Raw genomic sequence first — 25,837 nt, 5'->3', positions numbered from 1 at the left:
TCCCAGCAGGCTCAGCATGGCCACGCCTCCTCCCAGTAATGCATCACTGAAGAGCCGACAGGATAGGACAGGTGGCAGCACGCTGTGGCAGCACAGATCACACTTTTTTAAGTAGGAGTCTCCGCAGGGATCCCGTGGTAAGCGCTTCCTGCATGGGGAGGGGGGGGGGTAATTGGGGGGAGCACCAAAATGTTTTTTTTATGCCCCCCAACCACAAAACATTCTGGCACCCCTGCAAGGGGCCCCCATAACAGTGATGGGAGAAATGTAGGTCCGACATTGTTCCTGTCACTGAACAGGTGCCGGCATTTTGGTGTCACCTCTCAGAGGGTGACACCCGGGTGCGGTCCGCATCCCTCACAACTCCGTAGTGACACCACTGATTGGTGATCAATTGGGAAATGCAAGTCATTTGATAGTGCTGTGTGCCCAATTTGTGCAGCTGCAACTAGATTTCCACCAAAGTGCATGAGTTTGCAGAGCGTGATAGTGGCATTCAGAGAGGTGTAGGCGAACAGTGTGCCTATATTTGTGGAGAAATGCAACAACAAGATTTCATTTTTCATATCAAGTTGATTAAAATTAGATAAATGGTAGAAGAGGTGACAAGGAGGAGCACTCCTTATTGTGCGGAAGCGAGTAGAGACATTTTTACAAAAATGTTATAAAAGCTCATAGTTACCACAGTTAGGATTACATTTAATATAGATCAGTTTTGCAGAGGTTTGTAAATCAATGGGGATCGCCGCAGATTGCTGGCGGTTTTTAACTTCTAACATTTGCTAAAGGTCAGTGTGACCTTCTAAAAAAGAATCTATTGTCCTATCTCACCGTGATCGTGTCATAAACCAAGGCGTTTGCAGTGTGCATTCAGTGCTCTTTCTACATTAAGTCCATTCTGTTCTTCTCTATCAATAAATAGCTTTAAATTATATTAAATATTCCCCTTTAATGACTGTAAGATCAGCCTACCCTAGTTTATGAAAGGATTTTGTATCAATTCAGACTCCACACAATATACCATTTGGATTCCAAGAATTCAAAGTCGATTGAGAGCAGACCCTGGCATTAACTTACTTGCAGCTGTTAGGAAATATCTGCAATGTGATATGTTTTAAAAGGACATTAATGCCTAAAGACAAGCAGCCCTATCATAAAAGAGTACACTTTGCTAGTGCCAGTCCAGCTTATAAACAGTCTCATACCTAAATGGAATACTTTATCAGTTAAGCTGCATTTTGTCTCTTCTGATGCTAAAAGTAAACATAATTTCTAGGCTCTCTCTAGAGCCCGCTATACGAAGGAAATAAAACAAAAAAAAACCTTCATTTATAGGCACAATACTTGATTATGATCATGTGTCCATGATTTCTAAAATGCACTTCTTCTGACTTAAAAATACTATGATTTTAGCTTACATCAGGGGGTGTGGTATAGAAGTTAGACAGTTAAAAGATAGACTGTCATTAGGTCAACACCAAATGGTCCACAGTCAAAATGGTCAAAAGTTTGACAGGGTTATTTTGTGAACATTTTTTACCCAAATTAGTTTAAATGTGTCCCCACACTTTGCTCACCACAAGGTTACTAAAGGCAATAGTTTGTGACATGGATAGTAAATGAGGCAAAAGTTGTAAAAGCATGAAAAAAAACCTAAAAATAATGTGTCAACCCTATCGCCCTTTTGACCTTGTCAACCTTTTGACTCTGTTGACCTTTTGCCTGTCAACCATATCGTGTTGACCTTATGACTACCCAGTGGCGGATCCAGGGGGGGGGGGCACCAGGCACGTGCCCCCCCCCCTGTCATTTATCACTATAGCTGCAAGGGCTGTAGGGCCGCAGGTTGCATATACGTACCCCAGGCCCCCCTGCCACTCCACAGATCGGATCTCTCTTCCGATCCAATCTGCGGTGCTGCGCTTCCCGGCTCCCGTCCCCACTACCGCTCAGGGAGTGCAGTGGGTCCGTAGCCCCCAACCCCCCCCCCCCCCCCCACTGCCGCCGCACCGGAAGTCGTCATCACACCAGGACTCCCAGCGTGCAGCTCCCTCCGCTTCCTCCTCTCTGCCCTGCTGCCAGCGCTTCCCATCCTCCTCACACATGGCAGCCAGAGCCCCGCGGCACTCCCTCCCGCAGCCGCACCTCGTCTCCTCATCTCGGCGGAACAACTAGTGAAGACCCCCTCCCCTGCTACGGCCTCTGTGACTAAGTAGTAGATTGCTTTCGGGCCATCAGTGCTGCGGCCCCCCTGCCTGTCACACTGACATACTGTCACAGACAGTGTTCAGTAGAGGCTACATTACCAGTATAATATGGGGGCATGGAAGTTATTTCCCCCCCTGACTCCCCTCTCATAGGACCCTTTACTTTAGAGACTACCTCTGCTGATGCACTCCTTCTACTTACATGTGTCCCCACCCAACTCTCCTCCATTATTTTCCTCCTCCCATGCTTGTACAGTATTAGAGGTACACAGAACCTTCACTAGTGTGCCTCTTACCCCCTCCCATAGTTGTCCTCTAACCCCCCTGTGCGCTGACCTACCTACCTATGTGTGCCACTGAACTGCTCCCCATATGTGCCTCGGCACCCACCGCTCCATGTGTGCCACTTACTGTCTCCCCTATGTGCTTATCTGAACCAACCTCCCCTTGTGTTCGCAGACACCTCATCCCATGTGTTCTTCTGAGTCACCTAACCCTGTGTGCTTCTGACCACCCTATGTGCCTTTGAGCTACCCACCCCATCTATTTCTTTGTAATCACCGCCATCCCCAATTAATTTCCCTTTTTTAAATACTACCCCGCTGCATCAGAAGCCGTGAGCCCGGACTCCCCGCTGCAGCAGATCCCAGCGTGCAGCTCCCACTGCTTCCTCCTCTCTGCCCTGCTGCCAGAGCTTCCCACTCGATCCCCGTCCTCCTGACGCATGGCAGCCAGAGCCCCACAGCACTCTCTCCACAACTAGTGAAGGCCCCCTTCCTCTGCTCCGGTCTCTGCTGACACTTTCAACTAGGTATAAAGTGCCGATATATAGCTGATATAAAAGTGCCCCATTGCCACATGTCACTAACCCCTGACAATGAGCATGAAACCGATGGCAACGAGCATGAAACCACTGGCAATGAGCATGGAACCAAGGGCATGAAACCCCTGCAACGAACATGAGACCCCTGGCAACGAGCATGAAACCGTTGGCAATGAGCATGAGACCCCTGGCAACAAGCAGGTAATTTAAAAATAATGGTGTTGGAGTGCATTGAAGTGGGGGAGTGCTGTGAGGTAGGCATTGAAGGGCAGTTAGGGGTGCTCTACCCAGTCCTGGTTACAGACTCTCTCACCCTGTCACCCACAACATCTGCCCCACAGACACTCACCCCGTCCCCCACCAGACCAGTCCTCGCACACTCACCCCGTCCCCCACCACAACTGTCCCTGTTCCCCACCACACCTGTCATTGCACACTCACCCTGTCACCCACCAGACCTGTACTCCATGCCCCCAGCGTGATGAAACAAGGTTGTGGCTTGAGAGTATGGAATTCCCTGTGAGGCCACACCCACCATCCCAGGAGTTCGCACAAAGACCAACCCCCTCCCCGTCCACCTTTCCCTATCGAGGTGCCCCCCATGTCATTTTGTTCTGGATCCGCCCCTGTGACTACCCATCTTTTAAAAGTCTATCTATGCATTGGAACCCCCATCAAGCACTTGTGTGCAAGGTACTAGCCAGAGTATTACTGTTTGCCCATCTCCATCTGTCATATTTCATATTTTGTACTCCAGTCTTACTCTCATCCAACTTGTGTCTCTGTTTCATTACTAGCAAGTACTGAGGTTCATGACTGATGCACATACAATAGAAATGATAAAAAAAGATCTAAAATAAGTAAATAAAATGTGTACATTTTATAGTTTTACCTTTTCTATGACATGATGCAGATAAAAACATGAAAAGTAATGAAATGATTGCAGCCTCATGGTAAAACAATTTAAATATGCAAAGGACAATTAAAAGGGTAATAAATATGTAAATATTCTGTATATAGATACAATTATATAAATGGCAAGCCTACAGTGTATTTGTGGTTCTATCCCATGAGCTCATGGTGCTGGATGCAATGAAGTTCAATTTGGCCGGGGGTGCGGGATCCCGGCCGAACTCAGACATTTTTTTTAAAGCGAGGCAATCATTTACTAGGCATGGTTTTGCCTTGTACATGATTGCTGCTCTAAAAGACTCCGTCCCAAGGAGTCTTTAAGTGATTGACAACGCCACAGTATTAACAAAGCAAAACCCCTGCAAAACCACTAGAAATTAGCATTCAAATGTTTAACATTATAATCATACAATCTGTCTGATATCTTAACCTGAAGTTATACAAACTGTAGGAAAATCTGCTGCAACAAACATCAATAAAGTTGGTTCTTGGCCTTAAGACTTCAAACCATACTCCCTTTGATCTTGGCGGAAAATCAGATGGGGTTTGTACAGGGACGCCATTCTGTAAAAGCAATACGAGAAGCAGTAGCAGCAGTGGTGGCATCACATAATTCACGTAATGACCAGAATATGCTTTTGAGTCTTGGTGCCCATAAGCCATTTGACATGGTATTATGGCCACACTTATTCAAAGTGTTAGAGAAGTGGGGCTTTGAGACAGGATTCATTAATCTGATACATTATATTTATCTTAACCCATCCCCTTCTTTGTTAATTAATGGAACTATAGGACCCTGCTCTTACCTGGAGAGAGGTACCCTTCAGGGCTGTCCTCTATTCCCCATACATACCCACAGTAGGCTACTCAGTTTCCCTTACAATGGGCCAAATCACATATACCATATTTAGGGACAGTTTTACCACCTTACCCTACAGAACTATATAGGTTAGAGGCTGAGTGGGCACTATTTATTGCAGTGGCTGTGTGACCATCCAGCAGTGGTGTATACCCCCCTTACGCCCCACTTCCTCACCTGGGCATATTGGTGTACACAAGCCCTACCCTCAGAATAACACACCCAGCTGTTGTGCACATCTGCACCATAAGACGACTGGAACCAACGGAGCTGCGTTATACATTTTGACAGAGCATCGGCTACTGTGTGATTGCCTCCTCTCCTGGACTCTCAGTGCTACAGGTTGGTCCTTCACATGTTTCGCTCACATGCCATCCTCACTGTCTAGCCTACTCTCTGACTCTATGCTGCCCATGTGACACCTCTCGCACACACCCATGAGACCGCTCGCGTTCCTTTTTGCTTGATATAGAACCACAAGTCTCTACCTTTTGACGTTTTTATTGCTGTTTACTATTGCATTCCTCGGACGTGCAAGATGCCTCCTAAAAGGTCCAAAATCTCCGCCCTGGCACCCCCTATTAAATTTGTTTCTAACCGCACCAATGAACCCGTACCAAAGGGGAAGTTCAGTGCGACCTCTGCACCCTCCGTTGCACCCTCCCCACTCCCTGCTTCTGGGCCGGACCTTGCCTCGGACACGCCTCTTACAGTACGTACACTCCACCAGATGCTCCAAGCCCTACGGACGGATATCACTACCAATCTCCAGTCTTCTATTACTCGACTCGCGGGTGAGGTATCCGATATAGGCATTCACACTAATAACCTTGAGGATAAAGTACAGGAGTTGGTCTCTTCCCACAACGAGCTTCTTACCTCTCACAACTCAGCCTTGGTGGAACTGTCGGCTGTTAAAGATAAGCTAGCCGATCTTGAGGACAGATCACGTAGAAGCAACGTTAAAATCAGAGGTGTTCCGGAGATAGTATTGACCAATGGCCTCCAGGACTTTGCCCTCTCCCTCTTTAAAAAATTACTGCCCTCAGCTGAAACCCGAGACTTGTTGATCGATAGAATACACCGCTTACCGAAGCCTCGTTCCGCTCCCAGTAGCTCTCCACGAGACGTTCTCCTCCGTCTCCATTTCTTTCATATCAAGGAGGACATTCTCAAGGCCACCCGTATGGCAGAGGACTCGAATGTCTTGGATAACCTACAAATATTTCCCGATCTGTCGCCCCATACTATAAATAAACGCAGATCCTTCCAACCCATCACGAGAGCCCTCTGTGACCAGGACATACAATATAGATGGGGATTCCCGGTTAAACTGCTGGTTCGTAAGGATAGCTCCACCTTTGTCATCTCATCGTTGGAAGCTGGCATCAAGATTTTGACTGAGTGGAATATCCCTGTTTCGGTTCCTCTGGCTTCTCAAGGCCCTCCTGTGCAACCGGACTGGTCTAAAGTGGGCTGACTATCTACTGACTCGATGCCTATATCCTCACTAGTCCTTGCTGATTGAACTCGAGGTGCCTGATGTCGGGACAATCTTTGTTTTTTGGTTCTGTTGACTCTTTACATTATTATGGATTGTCCTCGACATGGGTCTTCATTTGTGAAGGGACTTCCATTACGGTGCTCTCTGGATTAGCACTACGTCCTGATGCTATATTCGTAAGTATTGTTTATTACTCGTATCTATATATGGTATTTGACGTACTCTTTATGATCTCATGTTTAGTTTATATACATGTCTTTTGTGGTTCTCACATGTTTTGTTATGTATAAGGTTTCATGGGTGGGGCTCACAATGGCCTCCCCCCACAAGTTAACCATGTTGCCGCTATGTTTTTTTTGCGGCACCTACTGTGGCCCGATATACTGGGCCTTTTGGGTTCTTTTTGAGTTTTTCTGGTTTCCCCCATCCCTTTTTTTTTATTTCTCTCTCTTTTCTCGTTTCTTAATGTCCCCTTTTTTTCCCCTATGTTCTTCAGACAGGTACGCCCATGGCATTCATACATGCTTTTGTTTTTCTGTTCATTGATGGTTAAGGTAATTTCTCTTAATGTCAAAGGCCTCAATTCCCCTCATAAGCGTAGACTGGCCCTCTCTATGTTCCATAACAATAGGGCTGATATTGTAGCTCTTCAGGAGACACATTTTTCTTCCTAATCCCCCCCTGTTTTTCATGATCATAGGTATCCCACCTGTTATACTGCTAATGGCCCCGCTAAACGTAGCGGCGTGGCTATATTGTTCCATAGAAATACCCCTTTTACCTTACAGCGACAAGTTAAGGATAAAGACGGCAGTTACCTTATCCTTATTGGTACTATTGACAATGCCTTAGTGACTCTAGTATCTCTGTACGCCCCCAACTCCCATCAAATCCCATTCCTGCGGGAAACCCTTGAGGAGTTATATAAGGTTAGGCAGGGGGCACTTATACTGCTAATAGATTTTAATCTTGTCCTCGATCCTAAAGTGGATAGGTCTTCCACACAAGGCCCTAACCCCTCCCCTCGGGATATAGGCCCGTCCCTTGCTTTTAAGAAGCTACTTACGGAGTTCAACTTGCAGGATGCCTGGCGCGTCTTCTCCCCTACCGAGAGAGATTATACTTTTTTCTCTGCTGTTCACAACAGCTACTCTATGATTGACCTTATTCTTCTGGACAAGAGGACTCTTCAACATACTCGGAAAATCTAAATTCTCCCCATTACTTGGTTGGACCATGCTCCGATATTGTGGTCCTGGAATGTGGGTTCTCATGTTTCACACACCCCCCCCCCCCCCGCCCCTGGCGACTCCCGGAATATCAATTGACGAATCCTGAGACTCTGAAGGCCCTTACTGACTCTCTCTCGATGTATATGCAGACCAATGCCCCTGAGGATACTTCTATCTTCACGTATTGGTGTGCCTTGAAAGCGGTGCTCCATGGCACGTCCATTCAAAAAGGGGCTCAACTCAAGGCACGCTCTAGGAAAATGCAAGCTGACTTAGAGTTGTTTTTGCGGTCTTTGGAGTCTCAGAATCAAACCCGTCCTACTCGGGCTTTACGTAAACAGCTACAGGAGGTGCGAACCCAACTCCAGAAGCTTTTCATGCTTCGCATGCAATCAGCCCTGGCCCGTTCCCGCAGCAAATTTTATACGGCAGGAAACAAAGCTACCCGTTTGTCAGCGCACAAACTCCGTAGTCGCCAGGCCCGTAATCGTATTAAATGCCTCATCGCCCCTTCAGGCAAACCATGCCTTAATCCCCTTGATATTGCTAATCTATTCTCAACATTTTATGCCAAGTTATATAATTTGCGTGAGGATTCTACTATACCTCAGCCCTCTGCAGCTACTATCTCCGCCTTTTTAGATGACCTTCCCCTCCCCTCCCTAGATGACGATGCCCTGGCATCCCTGATCACCCCTTGGTCTCTGGAAGAGATACAACTCGTAATTCGACAATTGTCAAAAGACAAAGCTCCCGGGCCTGATGGCTTTATTAACTCCTTTTACTCCACGTTTAGTGAGGTACTCTCCCCTCTTCTCCTACAACTCTATTCCCAGGTTTCCAATACTGGGTCCTTCCTGGCAGAAATGGTTGAAGCCCAAATCGTAACCATCCCGAAACCCAGTAAAGACCCTTCTGACTGCAAGAATTACCGACCTATTGCCCTCCTTAACACTGATCTAAAAATTTATGCTAAACTAATAGCCAATCGTTTGAATCCTATACTCCCACGCCTCATACACCCAGACCAAGTAGGTTTTGTCCTTGGCCGTCAGGCCCCTGACAACACCCGGAGAGTCCTCGATCTAGTTGAATGGTCTTCCCATCTTAAATCGTCATTTCTCTTACTCTCTCTCGACGCCGAAAAGGCGTTCGATCGCCTCCATTGGGGTTATATGCGCCAGGTGTTGTCCAGGTTTGGTCTCCGCGGGGACATCCTCCATTCTATATTGGCTCTTATCCTCCCCGTTTCATATCTCCAACGGTACCAGGCAGGGGTGCCCCCTTTCCCCGCTGATATTTGTGCTGGCTATTGAACCCCTTGCCCAAATGATTCGACTCTCTCCGAAATTTCCCGGCCTTACAGTATGTGACACCTCCCATAAACTCTGCCTTTTCGCAGACGATGTCTTATTGTTTGTTTCAGACCCGGAGACCTCGTTGCCCGTTCTACATGATATATTGGGATTCTTTAGCGCTGCTTCTTATTATAAGTTGAACACTACGAAATCGGACGCCCTTCCTATTAATATCCCGACTACTGTCCTCCAGTCTTTGAAGGCGCGCTTTCCGTATACGTGGAAAGACTCCTCCTTAACATACCTAGGTATCTCCATACCCTCTCATTTCCAGAATGTACACTCTCTTAATTATGTGCCACTACTGGCCCACCTAACCTCACTGACTTCTACTTGGATGGGCTACGAGATCTCCTGGTTGGGCCGCCTGACAGCATTTAAGATGATGTTGTTACCAAAACTTATGTATCTGTTTCGAGCCATCCCCTACGCAGTTCCTCGCAAACTATTAACCGAAATGCGTAGGTTAATGTTGTCATATGTATGGAAATGTAAACCCCTCGATTGGCCTACACATGTATGATTCGCTCTAAATCACAGGGTGGCCTCACACTCCCTGATTTACTCAGGTATCATGAGACGTCTATGCTCTCCCAACTGTCCGACCTATCTCTCCCCCCCACACTCCAAACCATGGGTAGATCTGGAACGTGCCTTGTTTCGAGACTTCCCCCTCACTGATCTCTTGTGGCTACCCCGACAACTACGCCCACATTATCCATTATCACCCTCTTTCATATCCGATGCCCTGACAATTTGGGACTCTAGACTCTCCCCTTCCTTTAATATTACTGCACCCACTAGAAACATTTCTTTGTCTGCATTGGATAAAGTGTTGCCTCATCTCCATTTCTCCTATTGGAGATGTTTAGGTATGGAATCCTTTACTGATATCTTCTCCCCAGCCTCCCTCTTGTCATTTTCAGACCTACAAGCTAAATATCACCTCGACCCTTCAGCCTGGCTCTACTATTACCAACTTAAACACTGGATAGACGGTATGACCGTTAGCCCTAACGCCCTCCAACTTCCCACTAACAATGTCCTGAATAGACTGACTAAACTTTCATCCTGTGGAGCCATCTCTGACTGGTATGATGTGCTGTCACCCCCACCCGCCACGACTAAATCTGCCGCTCAAATTAAGTGGGAAGCTGATCTCCATCGTACATTCACTCTCAAGCAGTGGGAATCTATTCATCTTTCTTCCTTCTCCCTTTCTAAATGCACTAACCACACTGAAATGCACATTAAACTATTACATAGACTATATTTCACCCCATCTAAACTACATAAGATCTGGCCGACCACTTCTAAGTTCTGCTGGCGCCTATGTCACCACGAAGGTACACTCTTCCACGGTTTTTGGGAATGCCCTGTACTGCGCTCCTTTTGGGATAAAGTATATGACCTTATCCATTCAATTACTGACCTTAACCTGACCCAGGACCCTTCATTAGCTTTGTTGCACTGGTACCCAGACACTGTCCCCAAATCATCTTGTTATGTCCTTGGCCACATTCTAATTGCAGCCAGAGCTACGATTGCTCAAAACTGGAAATCTCCCTCCCCTCCTCCCTTTGAAAAAGTTATTTCTAAGACCCACTTCCATTTCGAGATGGAAACCAGGGAAGCTGCATATTCTACAACTCTTTCTACCCCTATTATGATGTGGCTTCCATGGCATATATACATTTCCAAAAATAAGGTGATCTCTCCATTGTCCCCCTCCATACAGAGCCCCCCCCCCCCCCCCCCCCCCGTGACTTGAGCAACCCTCTATCTGTAGAAAATCCATGACTTGTGAATATTAGTGTGTTTTATGTACTGCTTTTGGATGTCCTGTCTCTTCCCCTATGATTTTGTTTTTGCCCCACTGTTACCCTATTCTCTTTTGTCTTTTCTATATTTTTGTTGTGTAATTATTTTCCAGGTGATATGTTTCACTGTGATCTATTGCCAGGAAATTTGTATAAAGACAATTGCTATAGCAACCACGGGTCATTTCTGTCTACTGTCCGTATGAAGTGGCAGATTTAAATTGCTTGTTAATACTGTATTTACTAACATTTCTTGGAGCAGACATTTCTCAAGATACATCCTTTTTACATCAATGCTGTTAAATTATATATCAGCAGATTTCAGTATGTGTCAGTTATATCTTCATGTAGACCTTTGGCAAAAAGTTTACCTTTTTGATTTCTTGCATTAATAAACTACTACTACTACTACTACTACTACTACTACTACTACTACTACTACTACTACTACTACTACTACTAATAATAATAATAAAAAAAACTATATAGGTTAAACAAAGACCATCATCACCCTTTCCAATGATGTGAAGGGATGGGAATGCCTCCCGTTGTCACATCTAGGATGCGCCAATTTGCCTAAGATGGTAGCAGTTTCCCGTGTGCTATACACATTGCAATCAATCCTAGCACTTTTGACTAAAGCAGACGTGAACCAAATTAACGTATTATTCCACAAGTTTATCTGGAAGGGAGGTCGTTCTCGTAAAACCAGGGCTATTTTTCATATGGAATGCTCCAAAACGCCGTTCCTGTAGGTATTGTGGAAAATGATGTCACCAGGAAGGGCGTATTTGGACGGGTGCGGGTATCAAAAATAAAGCTCCCGCAGCCCCCGAAGTGGCTTGGGAGCTTTGGGAGCAGCGGAGTAGTTTGCCATGTAAAAAAAGCCAACCCAAAATGGCGGAGCAGGAGATAGATGCTAGAGGTCCTACTTGACCTCTAGCATCTGTCTCCTGCTCCATGGCCGCCATTTTGGGTGGGCTTTTTTACATGGCAGACTCCCTCACTGCTGCTAGAGCTCTCTGCAGCACAGCAAATCCCTTGGCAATGAGCATGAGACCCCTGGCAGCGAGCAGGGAAACCCCTTGGTAATGGGCATGAGACCCATGGCAGCGAGCTGGGACACCCCTTGGCAACAAGCAGGGAAACCCCTTGACAGCAAGCATGAGACACCTGGCAGCGAGCAGAGAAACCCCTTGGCAACAAGCATGAGACCCCTGGCAGCGAGCAGGAAACCCCTTGTCAATGAGCATGAAACCCTTGGCCACGAGCAGGAAACCCCTTGGCAATGAGCATGAGACACCTGGCAGCGAGCAGGGAAACCCCTTGGCAACAAGCACGAGACCCCTGGCAGTGAGAAGGGAAACACCTGGCAACAAGCATGGAACCCTTGGCAATGAACATGAGACCCCTGACAATGAGCTGGTAATTTAAAAGAAGTTAGAAGCCTTACTGTGGGGCATAATTTGTAAGGGGCATTATTGTGTGTGGGGCATAACTGTGTGTGGCATAACATGTAATGGGCATTATGGTGTGTGGCACAATGTTTAATGGACATTATGGTGTGTGTCATAATATGTAATGGGCATTACAGTATGTGGCATCTTGTATAATGGGCATTATGGCGAGTGGTATAACATGAAATGGGCATTATGGTGTGTGGCATAATGTGTATTGGGCATTACGGAGTGTGGCATAATGTGTAATGGGCATTATGGTGTGCGCCATATTGTGTAATTGGCGATACAGTGCGTGGCAAATAGTGTAATTGGCATTATGATGTGTCATTGTGTAATGGGCGATACGGTGTGTAGCATAATGTGTAATGGGCCTACCAGGGGTTTCGCCCGTACCCCTGTGGGCCAGTCTAACACTGCCGTCAGATCTTTAGTTTCTGTAGATAATAGGCGTCTTGACTTTTTCTGAAGTGTCCACACAGTTTGCCATGTTTAGCCCATATCCTTTGGCCTTTCTTCAAGCACGCTTCTACATAGCACATGTATAAAAGCACTTTTCAGAAAGGGACTTGAACAGCTCGTTGGACTGCCTTCTGACACACCCAGTACCTAACCACAAAGCCATACAGTATCTGTCCACTATACTTTTCTAAGGAATATCTTAGACCTTGCTGAGATAACTGGAGGTATGTCCAAGTGGCTGGTCCATTTTCCCTCCTTATCTATCCCTATTCTGGAAAAGGCTCTTTTGTTTTCTCGGAAATCACTACCAGCGAGCATGTACACCGAATTCTTTTTAAATGTACAGTATACCACAATACATACCTTTCTCCACTCAGACGTTTACACATGGGAACACCTGAATCCCACTTACAGTGTGCCCAAAATTCCATCAAGTGCAGGTGGACACATATCACTGCCTCTGGGCTTGTCCCATTGTCCAGAGCCGGCCCTAACCAATATGATGCCCTAGGCAAAATTTTGGCTGGTGCCCCCTAGCACCACCGCTGGTTCCGCCTCTGACCTTGTACCTCTTTCCCAGCACCATCACATCTCACCTATAGCAGTCCTTATTTTGGTGTTTGTACCCTCTATATTTTAAATAGGAACAGTTCGCACATTAGGCGCACAGCCCAAAAAGGGGTGTGTTTTTGCTGGCAAGGGGCATGGCCACACAATAGTAACCCCAATTCCAATTACGCCACACAGTACTGCAACTTTATTCACATTTGATCATGCGATAGTGTCCATAATGCATATTACATCCCACAGTAGTATCACTTTACCTTATAAACATTACTCCTCACAGTAGAGCCCCTTATTCACATTACGTCACACTGAATTGCTCCTTATTCACATTACACCACACTCTATTGCTCTCTATTCACATTAGATGACACAGTAGTGCCCTTTCTATATGCAACGCCACATAGAAGAGCACCTTATACACATAATGCCACAGATTAGTAATGCATTTGTACACCTAATTCCATTCAGTAATGCCGCTTACACATATGAGACACCTTATTAATGTCCTTATAAACATAATGCGCCTTACACACTATGACAACCTTTATTAATGCCCTTTTACACATAATGTCCCTTACACATATGCCGCACATTTTTAATACCCTTATACACATAATGACACACACAGTGCCTCCTACACATTTGCTGCACATTATTAGTGCCCCTATACACATATAGAGTAGTACCGTTACACATATGCCGCACATTATTAATGCCCTTATACACATAACACACATAGTGCCCCTTACACATATGTTGCACTTTATTAATGCATTTTTACATGACACACATAATGCTCCTTACACATATTCCGAACACTACTGCACAACCAAACCACTCACATGCACACAGCACTCACACTGCCACTAACACTGTGACCCCTGCCTCTGCTTGGATACAGATGTGTCCTCATAAATCTTGCCACAATGCTAACGTCGGGCACACCCTTTTTTATGAAAATGCATCTTATTTGCATTGCTGTGTGGCTAGGATGCACAAGCAGCTCCTGCTGATTAAAATGATATGCAGCATGCCTATATACTGTGTGCGACTGTGGCTGTATCTGCATATGAAATGCTACACACAGAATATAGGCATGCCGCATATCATTTTAATCAGCAGAAGCTGATGATGCCCCTAGGCATATCAAATGCCCTAGGCAATTGCCTAGTTTGCCTATGCCTATGGCCGGCTCTGCCATTGTCCAATACTTCTGCCGCTATGCGGAAGCCAAACTTGGCAATTTTGTACTTTTCCCCTCAGAATGGGCTATATTGGGGATATTTGACCCAAACTTACGAATGACTTTGGAAAGTAAAAGCTACTAATAGATTTAAGTCCTGCAGGCAAAAAGACGATACTACAGGGCTGGATCAATAGTACACCCCCACAAATACCTTTGTTCCTAAATAAAATGTACTTTTTGTTTAGGATGGATTGGGCGGAGACGATCCTGCATAAGGAGAAACAGGTGGTTTTACACTAAGGGAGTTTTATACTGACACCCTTCCCCTTACCATTAGGTAACAAATTCATCATAGTCTCAAAAATACCACCTGGTATCTTACAAGACTGGTGATGCAAGGTCCACCCATCTACTTAGATTAAACGATATGATATTGGTTGGCGTCCCCTCTCCAAGGCTATTATTCTACTACAAAGAGCTGCAACAATGCCATTTGTTAATTGCCTTCGCTACATCAATATGTATGTAACAAAAGTGTGCATTTGCACAAAGTTTATATTACCAATTACGTTTTTGGATAGAACAGGATTCTATTGTAAACCATATTCTTTTTTTTTATGACTCATTCAGGGCAACACTCAATGTAATTAGGAAAGACTAATGACAACCATCACAAGTTTGTTCTAATAATACTGTTTATTATATTCCAATTAACAAATGCTGTTAATGCCTTACTATGACAGAAATGTTTCTAAACACTGTTGTACAATTGATTTGTGATGTCTCAATAAAATAAGTTGGTTCTGAGCAGTGCCAGATTAAGGTCCAAATGGGCCTGGAGCTGAAATTTCAAAAGGGCCTATTATGCGCTGCTGCTGGGTGTGTGACTAATGATGTGGGGGCATGACCAGTGGTGTGGGGGAGTGGTCTGCATAAATGGGCGTGATGTGAACAAAATTAAGAAAAAGGTGCCTACCTATAAAGGTGAGAAGCCCGCCAGTGAAAAGGCATCCTCCCTGTGGCATCTGCTCCAGGAGAGTTCCGGGACCGCTTCCTGAGTTCCCGGCCGATGACGTCCCTCCCCCCAGTGCGCGTGTTGTCAAGACAACACTCCACGCCGGAATGGAGCATGCGGGGTCCATGCAGGGTGCTTTTTTCAAGGCTCTATGATGTTTGTTCTATAGCATAGAGCCTTTAAAAAAGCGCCCTGCGCGGCGCTGAAACGTTGGCAAGCTATGCCCTAATTGCATTTTTGTCAGACTAAAGCACTATTTTTTCACCAAGTCCACTGAGTGCCGCCTGGTTCTTATACATCGTGAGGAGGGAAGCGACAGACTCACTCCAGAGCAGACATCTTTTGTCTGCTTTGAGAAAGGTGCTTGAGTGGCACCGAAACGTAAGCCACATGACTCAGATGTAATGCTACTTTTTCACTAGGAGTGCCACAGTTTATTCGACACATTACACATTAACTGATCACTGATGGCACCCTGCGTATAATAAGGATTCCAGCAAATATCTGCTCCGGTGCCCTCAGTATGAATGGTATACACAAACACTGTTCCCCCGTTGCTAGGGGAAACAAACAGCGGCACTCCAGAGGCTTAATGAAAAAAGTAAAAAATGTATTTAAATCATTTGCAAATAACGCACCACCGACCTTTCAGGGATAACACGCCCCTTCTTTAAGGTGACATACCTCAAGACTATATTGAAAAGCTTACCTTAAGTAGGCAGGAATTCCCGCCACCAGTGCACGGTGAGTTGAGCAACGCGTCTCCGTCCGCCGGCTATGGCGTGATCACCTCCACGCCGTCCGTTGCCTAGCAACGGGGTACAGCCGGGGACGGTCTGACTACTCCGTCTCCCATAGAGTGCTTGAAACCCAGAAAGTGTGTATTAGGCCAGTGTTGAGACTCCCACTGTGGTATAAAAAGTAAATACACACTTTCTGGGTTTCAAGCACTCTATGGGAGATTAGTCAGACCGCGGCTTTCCCGGCTGTACCCTGTAGCTAGGCAACGGATGGTGCGGGGGTGATCATGTCATAGCCGGCGGACGGAGACGCGACGCTTGACTCACCGTGCACTGGTGCCGGTAATTCCTGCCTACTTAAGGTAAGCTTCTCACTATAGTTTTGTTGTGTGCCACCTTGAAGAAGGGGCGTGTGAGCCCTGAAACGTCGGTGGTGCATTTTTTGCAAATTACTTAAATACAGTTTTTACTTTTTTCATCAAAACTCTGGCGTGCCGCTGTTTGTTTCCCCTAGCAACGGGGGAACAGTGTGTGTGTGTGTGTGTGTGTGTGTGTGTGTGTGTGTATGTGTATATATATATATATATATATATATATATATATATATATATATATATATATATATATACACACACACACACACCACCACATATAGTACACTCAAAGTGCACACTACACACACAAAGTACACACACCCACCACCCCCACATATACAAACACACAGTACACACTATACACACACACACAGTACACCCCCACAAAGTACACACACACACACATATATATATATATATATACACACATATAGTATACACACATTCAGCACACATACAGTACACACACATACTGTATACACACACAGTACACACACACACACACACACAGTATACACATACTGTACAGTACACACACAGTATACACACCACACATACAGTATACACACACACATACAGTATACACACACCACACCACACATACAGTATACACACACAGTACACACACACACATACAGTATACACACACCACACCATACATACAGTACACACACACACTATTGATTCCACTAAACAAGAAGCCATTAAACTTACCAGGCTTCCTGCATCAGCAGCAGCTCCCCGTACAGCCTGGGGGAGGGGGGGAGCTTGGGCCTGTGAGTGACAGACTCGGGCCCTGAGTGAAGGAGAGACTGGAGGGGAGGGGCTGCTACCACACTGCCTGCACGGATCTCAGGTGAGTGCTGGAGCCGGGGGAGGAGATGCACGGGAGAGAGGATGGCCGCTGGCAGTCTGTGACAGGAAAGAGATTTTTCCTGTCACTGCTGTCACTCCTGTGGGCCTATTTTCAATGGGGGGCCTGGAGCTGCAGCTCCATCCGCCCCATTGTTAATCCGGCCATGGTTCTGAGAGACTTCAAATTGCAGTCTTCTTACCGATCAGGCAAACCACTAGGTAAAAAAAACCCTGAATGGGTCATGCTATTTAGCATCTGCCCGAACATACACTCAAGGGCTGCACCTTTAGGAGGTACGGCCAGACCCACCATCAGGGGGGTGCTGAGGGCACAACTGTCCTGGGCCCAGCCACTCTAACAGAGAGTGGAGGGCCCGGGCAGCATGCCGCCTGCCACCACCCGCTACTGAAAACAGGTGTGGTGGATGCCAGAGATGGTCACATGATCAGAGAGCTTCGATCCCAGGGCCCCACTATCGCGGTAACCCAGCATTTCTAGGGACCGAGCACCACTTCCCACCCGCAACAGTTGTCTGAGACCAGCCAGTCCTCCGTGATGGAGTGGAGGGCTCGCATGGCTTGGGCCACGGGCACCATCGTGCACAACTCCGCACTGCTGAGAGGCTGCCATCACAACATCATTGTCGGTCCCCCTCCTGCATCTCCACCGGCGGACCCTACTTACAGTAGCTACACGGGGACATGGAAATGAACGTGCGATATGCCTTGCAGTGCAGCTCACCATCCAGACTCCTACTCACCTGCCCAGCAATCTCCCCCCTGTACTGGAGCCGCTCCACCGGCCAGGTTATTCGAGGTGAGAGCAGAGCATGGGGTTCCTACTACAGCTCAGGGCCTACCCCTCCAGTGGAGACTACCAGGACTGGGCCAAGCCACTTCCGAGCTTATACCTAGGGTAAATATATTATATATATACATATATATATATATATATATATATACCAAAAAAATGTATTTATTTATTTATTTATTATTTGAGGGGCTGTCTATTTTGTCAGTCCCGGGACCAACTATTTTTGATGGCAGCCTGGCTATGGCTTACGGGATTAGTAGTTACTGTGTCGGCAGTGGTATAGGATGTATATGTCATTCCAAGGTACTGTAAGTTTTGTGTAGTTAGAGAAAGGGCGTAGCTACCATAGGTGCAGGGAGTGCAGCTGCTTTGGGGCCCAGAGCTGAGAGGAACCCACCTTCCCTGTCAAAGTTACATGTGTTATATACATTTTCTGCCATAGGGTGGTACGTAGGGGTCCTTTCAAATTTTTTTCTTGGGACCTGCAATATATCTAGGTATGCCCCTGCACTTGCTCATTGTAGTGTGGTATAAAATTAACTGGAGAGAATTTTAATATTATATTATATAAGGCTTTACTATGGTTCAGAGAATTAACTAGGGCACTATTATAGGGCATAAAATTAACAACTGCTGCAGAGAAGTGTCTCTCTAGAAGCATTGGTATGGGGGCCTCTTTAAAATGTTGCTATAGGGCCCACAAAGTTCTGGCTATGCCCCTGAGTTAGAGTAAGCTATTACTATGCGGATACCAATATATGTATATTAATTTGATTTGGTTTGGGATTTTGTCATCTTCTGTTTCTTTGTTTAAACTAGCACTTAAATGAAAATATATTAATGCAGTGCAAATTGGTTACACAGTGAGCATTTTAAGTATGAAGTTTAGTTACAGATTAATTAACTGAAAGGCAGCGTTGCAAGTATGTCGGTACGGGGCGGTACAGCGTACCGGTAAGAAATTCCCAGATCACAGGGGACTCTGGCTAAGCCAATGGTCTGCAGACGCGGAGTCCAGGAGAAGTGTGGAGACCCTACCCTACACAGGTCAGGCTCTATTTGGGGAAGCATTGGATGCATGGATTTCCACGGTAACCGCGGGTAAGTCACCTTTCCTTCCCTCTGCTACACCTTCTACGAGGAAACCTTTTTCCCCAACTGCATCGCAGTCCTTTCGGACCGCTAGAACAAAAAGGTCCAAGCCTCAGACCACCTTCTTTAGGGGTGGTCGTGAAAAATTCAAAAAGCCTACACCCGCAGGCTCCCTGGACCAGAAACCTTCTTCTGGTTCCTCAAAATCCTCAGCATGACAGTGGACCACACAGCGTGGAGGACGGGCTGGTGGGTGCGAGACTCAGATGTTTCAGCAATATATGGGTGTCTGCAGCCTGGATCCCTGGGTACAGGATATTGTGTCCCAGGGGTACAGACTGGAGTTTCAAGAACTTCCGCCTCACCGATTCTTCAAATCAGGCTTGCCAGCATTGCTGACAGACAAGGCGATCCTCCAGGACGCTATCTGAAAATTGGAAATGTCACAGGTCATTGTCCCAGTTCCACCGCGTTTACAACGCAAGGGTTACTATTCAAACCTTTTCGTGGTACCGAAACCGGATGATTCAGTCAGACCTATTTTGAACTTGAAGTCGCTAAACCCTTACCTGAGGGAATTCAAATTCAAAATGGAGTCTCTGAGTGCTTTGATCTCAGGTCTGGAGGAGGGAGAGTTTATGGTATCCCTGGATATCAAGGATGCGTACCTTCACATTCCGATTTGGCCACCGCATCAGGTATATCTCAGATATGACCTGTTAGACAGTCACTATCAGTTTCAGGCACTGCCGTTCGGCCTCTCCACAGCACCGAGGGTGTTCACCAAGGTGATGGCAGAGATGATGGTTCTCCTCCGCTGTCAGGGGGTAATCCCATATCTGGATGATCTACTGATAAAGGCGTTGTCCAGGGAGACGTTGTTGCAGTCCATTGCTCTCACGACTCACCTGCTCAGGAAATCCTGAACGGTTAGATCCTGAATGGTTAGATCCTGAACCTTCCAAAGTCACATTTTGAACCGACAAGGAGATTGTCTTTTCTGGGAATGATCCTTGACATGGAAGTGCAGAGGGTGTTTCTGCCGGAGGAGAAAGCGTTGGTGATTCAAGCAATGGTCTGGGATGTCCTGAAGCCAGCCCGGGTATCAGTTCATCAGTGCATTCATCTTCTGGGGAAGATGGTTGCCTCCTACGAGGCTCTACAGTACGGAAGGTTTCATGATCAGTCCTTCCAGCTGGATCTCCTGGACAAGTGGTCGGGATCTCACCTACACATGCACCTGGGGATAAGTCTATCGCCGAAAGCCAGAAGTTCACTCCTCTGGTGCCTGCAAATGTCTCACCTTCTGGAGGGCCACAGGTTCGGGATTCAGGACTGGATCCTTCTAACCACGGATGCAAGCCTCCAGGGCAGGGGTGCAGTCACTCAGGGAGAAGCCTTCCAAGGAAGATGGTGAAACCTAAAATCCAGTCTTCCGACGAACATTCTGGAACTAATAGTAGTCTACAACGGTCTTCTTAAAGTGGCTCATCTTCTGCGAGATCAAGCTATTCAAGTGCAGTCGGACAATGTAACGACGGTAGCCTACATAAACCGACAGGGCGGATTGAAGAGCAGAGCTGCAATGTCAGAGGTAACAAGAATTATCCTCTGGGCAGAAAACCATGCGTCGGCGCTGTCAGCAATCTTCATTCCTGGAGTAGACAACTGGGAAGCGTACTTCCTCAGCAGATACGATCTCCATCCCGGAGGTGTTCAAGGTGGTGACAAATCTTTGGGGTGTACCTCAGATAGACATGATGGCCTCCCAGCTCAACAAGAAGCTTCGGAGGTACTGTTCCAGGTCGAGAGACCCACAAGCAGTGGTGGTGGATGCCCTGGTGACTCCGTGGGTGTTCCAGTCAGTGTACGTGTTTCCTCCACTTCCACTCATTCCAAGGATTCTAAAACTCATAAAAGAGAACAAGAGTTCAGGCGATCCTCATTGCTCCGGACTGGCCAAGAAGGGCTTGGTACGCATATCTTCTGGATCTACTGCTGGAAGATCCGAGGCCTCTTCCTCTTCGGGAGGAGTTGTTACAACAGGGGCCGTTCGCTTATCAAGACTTACCGCGGCTACGTTTGACGGCATGGAAGTTGAAAGCCAGATAGCTCAGAAGGGCATTCTGAACAAGGTTATTCCTACCTTGATACAGGCTAGAAAAGGAGTAACGTCTTAGCATTACCATCGCATTTGGAAGAAGTATGTCTCTTGGTGTGAATCCAAGAAGCTTCCTACGGTGGAGTTTCAACTTGGATGGTTTCTCCTCTTCCTGCAAGCAGGTGTCGATATGGGTCTGAGGTTGGGATCCGTAAAGGTCCAGATTTCGGCCCTATCCATTTTCTTCCAGAAAACGCTAGCTTCCCTCCCTGAGGTTTAGACTTTTTTGAAAGGGGTTCTGCACATCCAGCCTCCCTTTGTGTCACCTACGGCACCCTGGGATCTTAACGTGGTGTTACAGTTCCTCCAATCGGATTGGTTCAAGCCTCTACAGGAGGTTGAGGTCAAGTTTCTCATGTGGAAGGCTGTCACTTTGTTGGCCTTAGCTACTGCTAGACGTGTGTCAGAGTTGGGGGCTTTGTCTTGTAAGAACCCCTACTTGATCTTCCGTGAAGATAGGGCAGAACTTCGGACACGTCAGTAGTTTCTTCCTAAGGTCGTGTCGGCTTTTCATATTAATCAACCTATTGTGGTGCCAGTGGCTACTGACTCCTCAATAACTTCAAAGTCCTTGGATGTAGTAAGGGCTCTGAAAATCTATGCGAAGAGGACTGCTCGTCACGGAAAATTGGACTCTCTGTTTGTCCTGTATGATCCCAAGAAACTTGGGTGTCCTGCTTCTAAGCAGACGATCTCTCGCTGGATCAGGTTCACTATCCAGCATGCGTATTCTACGGCAGGATTGCCGTGTCCAAAATCTGTTAAGGCCCACTCTACTCATAAGGAGGGCTTTACAGCATTGCCGAGAGGCTATTTGGTCGGGGTTGAACACGTTTGCTAAGTTCTACAAGTTCGATACTTTGGCCTCTGAGGACCTGAAGTTTGGTCAATCAGTTCTGCAGGAGTCTCTCCCTCCCGTTCTGGGAGCTTTGGTACATCCCCATGGTATTAATGTGCACCCCAGCATCCTCTAGGACGTAAGAGAAAATAGGATTTTAATTACCTACCGGAAAATCATTTACTCATAATCTGTAGCGGATGCTGGGCACCCGCCCAGCGCTTCGTTATCCTGCAGTAGTTACTTGATTCAGTACGACTTTGTTCTTAGTTAAGTACTGCATTGTTACTTGGTTAAGTAATGTTTTCAGCTATTGCTGAGTTTCAAGCTGGTTAGCTTGGTTTGCCTTGTTTGTGTGAGCTGGTATGAATCTCGCCACTCTATATTTCCTTCTCTCGAAGTATGTCCGTCTCCTGGGGTACAGTTTCTAGACTGAGTCTGGTAGGAGGGGCATAGAGGGAGGAGCCAGCCCACACTATTAAACTCTTAAAGAGCCAATGGCTCCTGGTGGACCCGTATATACCCCATGGTACTAATGTGGACCCCAGTATCCTCTACGGACTATGAGAAAAGGATTTACTGGTAGGTAATTAAAATCCTAATTTTTTATGTTTTTTGTTCCTGAGGAAAGCTTTAATCACTCTGAAAAGTTAGAACATACTGGTGTCTGTCTTTTTTTATTTACTTGGAGTGCCACCTGCCATTGCTGCTATCTATCTATCTATCTATCTATCTATCTATCTATCTATTGTAGTAAGATCAGGGTTAGGATGCCGTTTCCTGGGGTAGACGGTTGCAGTTTCATACAGCAGCCAATTAGTATCACACCAGTCTAGGGCCTTGGTACAAGTAGAAGCAGTTAGTTTTATTTGCAGCACAATGATAAATAATACAAAACAAAAACCCTAGCCTTTCCAGCTCTAACTAAACAAAAAGATTCCCTGTCTCAGAGTGAAGGGACTTAACGTACTTCTCACAAAACAGTAGTATTCGCACAGTACTTACAGCCAACGTTCACTGTGTCTCTCAAAAGGTCTGCTGCCTGCTCTCTAGCAACTGCCACACCTTAAATTAGCCTCTCACAGCTGCTCTAACAATAAAGGCACCATGGAATAGATAGATTTACATGCCTACAGCTTGTAGAAATTGTATCTAATGAAACTTTCAGTTAAATTCTTTACATTATTTAGGGATTTCCCATCATTTCCAGTAGAGATCAGTTTTCTTGTCACATCCTACCCTTCAAATACCATGCATGTCATTTGTTCTTCTTGTTGTTCTCTCCCTGTAATTTGTAACTTGGTTGTGCTACATATTTTTAGATTTCTATCATATTTCAGAAATCTCTACACCTACACCAGCAAATAATATGTGTTTAACTTGTGGTTCAATCACAAGGTCAGCACAGACATTTCCCTTATCTACAGAACAGCAAAACCATAGACTTAGAAGAGATATATCAATATATTCTACAATATAAACTAGCTTTGTAAACTTTAGATATTACTAAGTACCCTTTCAATGTATGTTTACCAAGTCTACCATTCTCCTTATAAATGTACTGTATATTGAGTGGATGTCTGCCAGCTACAGCCTTTTTTATTGTCAAAGTCAAGGGGTGGTACAGAATTCCATAAGGGGTTACCGCAAAGTGTTTTAAGGGGTAGTGTGAAGTGATTTCTGGGATGGAGACAGGTAAAAAGCAGGTCTCCTCTGGAAATACCCCTAGTTATTGCATGAGAGTATTTTAAGAGAAGATACTAATATATGAAGGCTGTTGAGGTTTCTTGTATGTGTATGTGTTAGGATTTACAGTGTGGGCCGTAAATGAGGAGAAGCAACAGAGGAAGGGTTGTCTTGTTGTTGCATTTAAGATCAATTAAAACAAGGCAGATGAGTAGGGGAAATACCGGAAAGGAAGCGGTTCCAGTGACTGATGCATAAGTTGAGAATAAATTGGATATCTGCCTCCTCAAAGAAGTATAAGACGTCAAGTCTTCAGTTCAAGCCCTACATTCCTTGTAATCTGACATTGCAGAAATTGAAGGTAGAACAGATCAGCTGGAGCGCCGTGTGAAAGATGTGGTGTCATTTCAGCAATCCACCGAAACTGACTTTCATCACATGCATCAAGTCATTGGGGGTCATTCCGACTTGATTGCATGCTAGCTATTTTTTGCAGTGCTGCGATCAAGTCAAAACTCAGTAAAACTGCGCATACATATGCACCGCAATGCACAGGCGTGACGTACGGATACAAAGCGGATCGGTGCTGGGCGATGGATTTAACAAATAATTAATTCGCACAGCTGATCGCAAGAAGATTGACAGGCAGAAGATGTTTATGGGTGTCAACTGGCCGTTTTCAGGGATTGGTTGGAAAAATGCAGGCGTGTCCAAGCATTTGAAGGGCGGGTGTCTGACATCAATTCCGGGACCGGGTAGGCTGGAGTGATCGCAGCGGCTGAGTAAGTTCAGACCTACTCAGAAACTGCACAAATTTTTTTTGTACCACTCGGCTGCACAAGCGTTCGCACACTTGCAAAGCAAAAATACACTTCCCCATAGGTGGCGATTATCTGATCGCAGCGCTGCAAAAAATAGCTAGCGAGCAATCAACTCGGAATGACCCCTATTGTTCAGCTCCAAGACTCCTAAGAAGATCTAAACAAGAGAGCAAGGAGGAATAATTTGAGGATTTGTGGGATTCCTGATGATGTTGAGCCTACTCATCTGGAACTTTACCTCGTAAAACTGTTTACCCAGCTCTCCCCGAGATTCCCGAAGACCATCTCCTACTCGATTATGCTCACAGAGCACTGCATCCACACTGGCAAGATTAATCTCAACACAAAGACGTCATCCTCGGGATGCATTACTTTACTGCGAAAGAAGCCATCATGAAGGAAGTTCATAAACTCCATATGATCACCTATGCTAACTCCTCCCTACAAGCTTTCAGGACCTCTCCCTACTCACACTGGTTAATATGTTGTGTTACTTCGATTGCTTGCTGTAGCGCATACTTTAACTTCCCTGGCTGTTTGGGCTGTCCTCCTGATTACTATTGAGCCTTACTGTACTGGCTTACCTTTACTTTCACCAGGGCTGGAGCTAGGTTGTTTGGCGCCCCCTGCAAACTATAAATTTGTGACCGCCCATATTTTACAAAGGAACAGCGTGCAGCGAAAAAGAGGTGTGGTCTCACATGGAAGGGACATGGCCACACAATAGTACCCCAATTTCAAATTACACCACACAGTAGCACACCCTTATTCACATTACCCCACGCATAGTAGTGCTGTTTATACACACAATGTCCCCAGTAGTGGCACCGATTATACACATAATAACCCCTGCAGCAGCGCCACTTATACACATAATAGCCCCTGTAGTAGCGCTGCTTATACATATAATAGCCCCTGTAGTAGGCCCCTTATACACATAATAGCCCCTGTGGTAACGCCGCTTATACACATAATAGCCCCTGTAGTAGCGCCACTTATACACATAATAACCACTGTAGTAGTGCAGCTTATACACATAATAGCCCATGTAGTA

The 25,837-nt window shown here is 46.0% G+C and overlaps 1 long non-coding RNA gene across 1 annotated transcript in view; it reads right to left on the bottom strand.

Annotated features, from left to right (window-relative positions):
* LOC135050800 (uncharacterized) overlaps nt 1–23,323 on the bottom strand; it is a 74,295-nt gene extending 50,972 nt beyond the window's left edge. The window contains exon 1 of the long non-coding RNA XR_010241829.1: nt 23,282–23,323. This is a non-coding gene — a long non-coding RNA (uncharacterized LOC135050800). The remainder of the gene's footprint in view (nt 1–23,281) is intronic.
* Between the last annotated feature and the right edge of the window lie 2,514 nt (nt 23,324–25,837).

Source organism: Pseudophryne corroboree, chromosome 2 (assembly GCF_028390025.1).
Source record: "Pseudophryne corroboree isolate aPseCor3 chromosome 2, aPseCor3.hap2, whole genome shotgun sequence".
Classification (NCBI taxonomy): domain Eukaryota; kingdom Metazoa; phylum Chordata; class Amphibia; order Anura; family Myobatrachidae; genus Pseudophryne; species Pseudophryne corroboree.
This window is presented reverse-complemented; position numbering and strand designations above follow the sequence as displayed.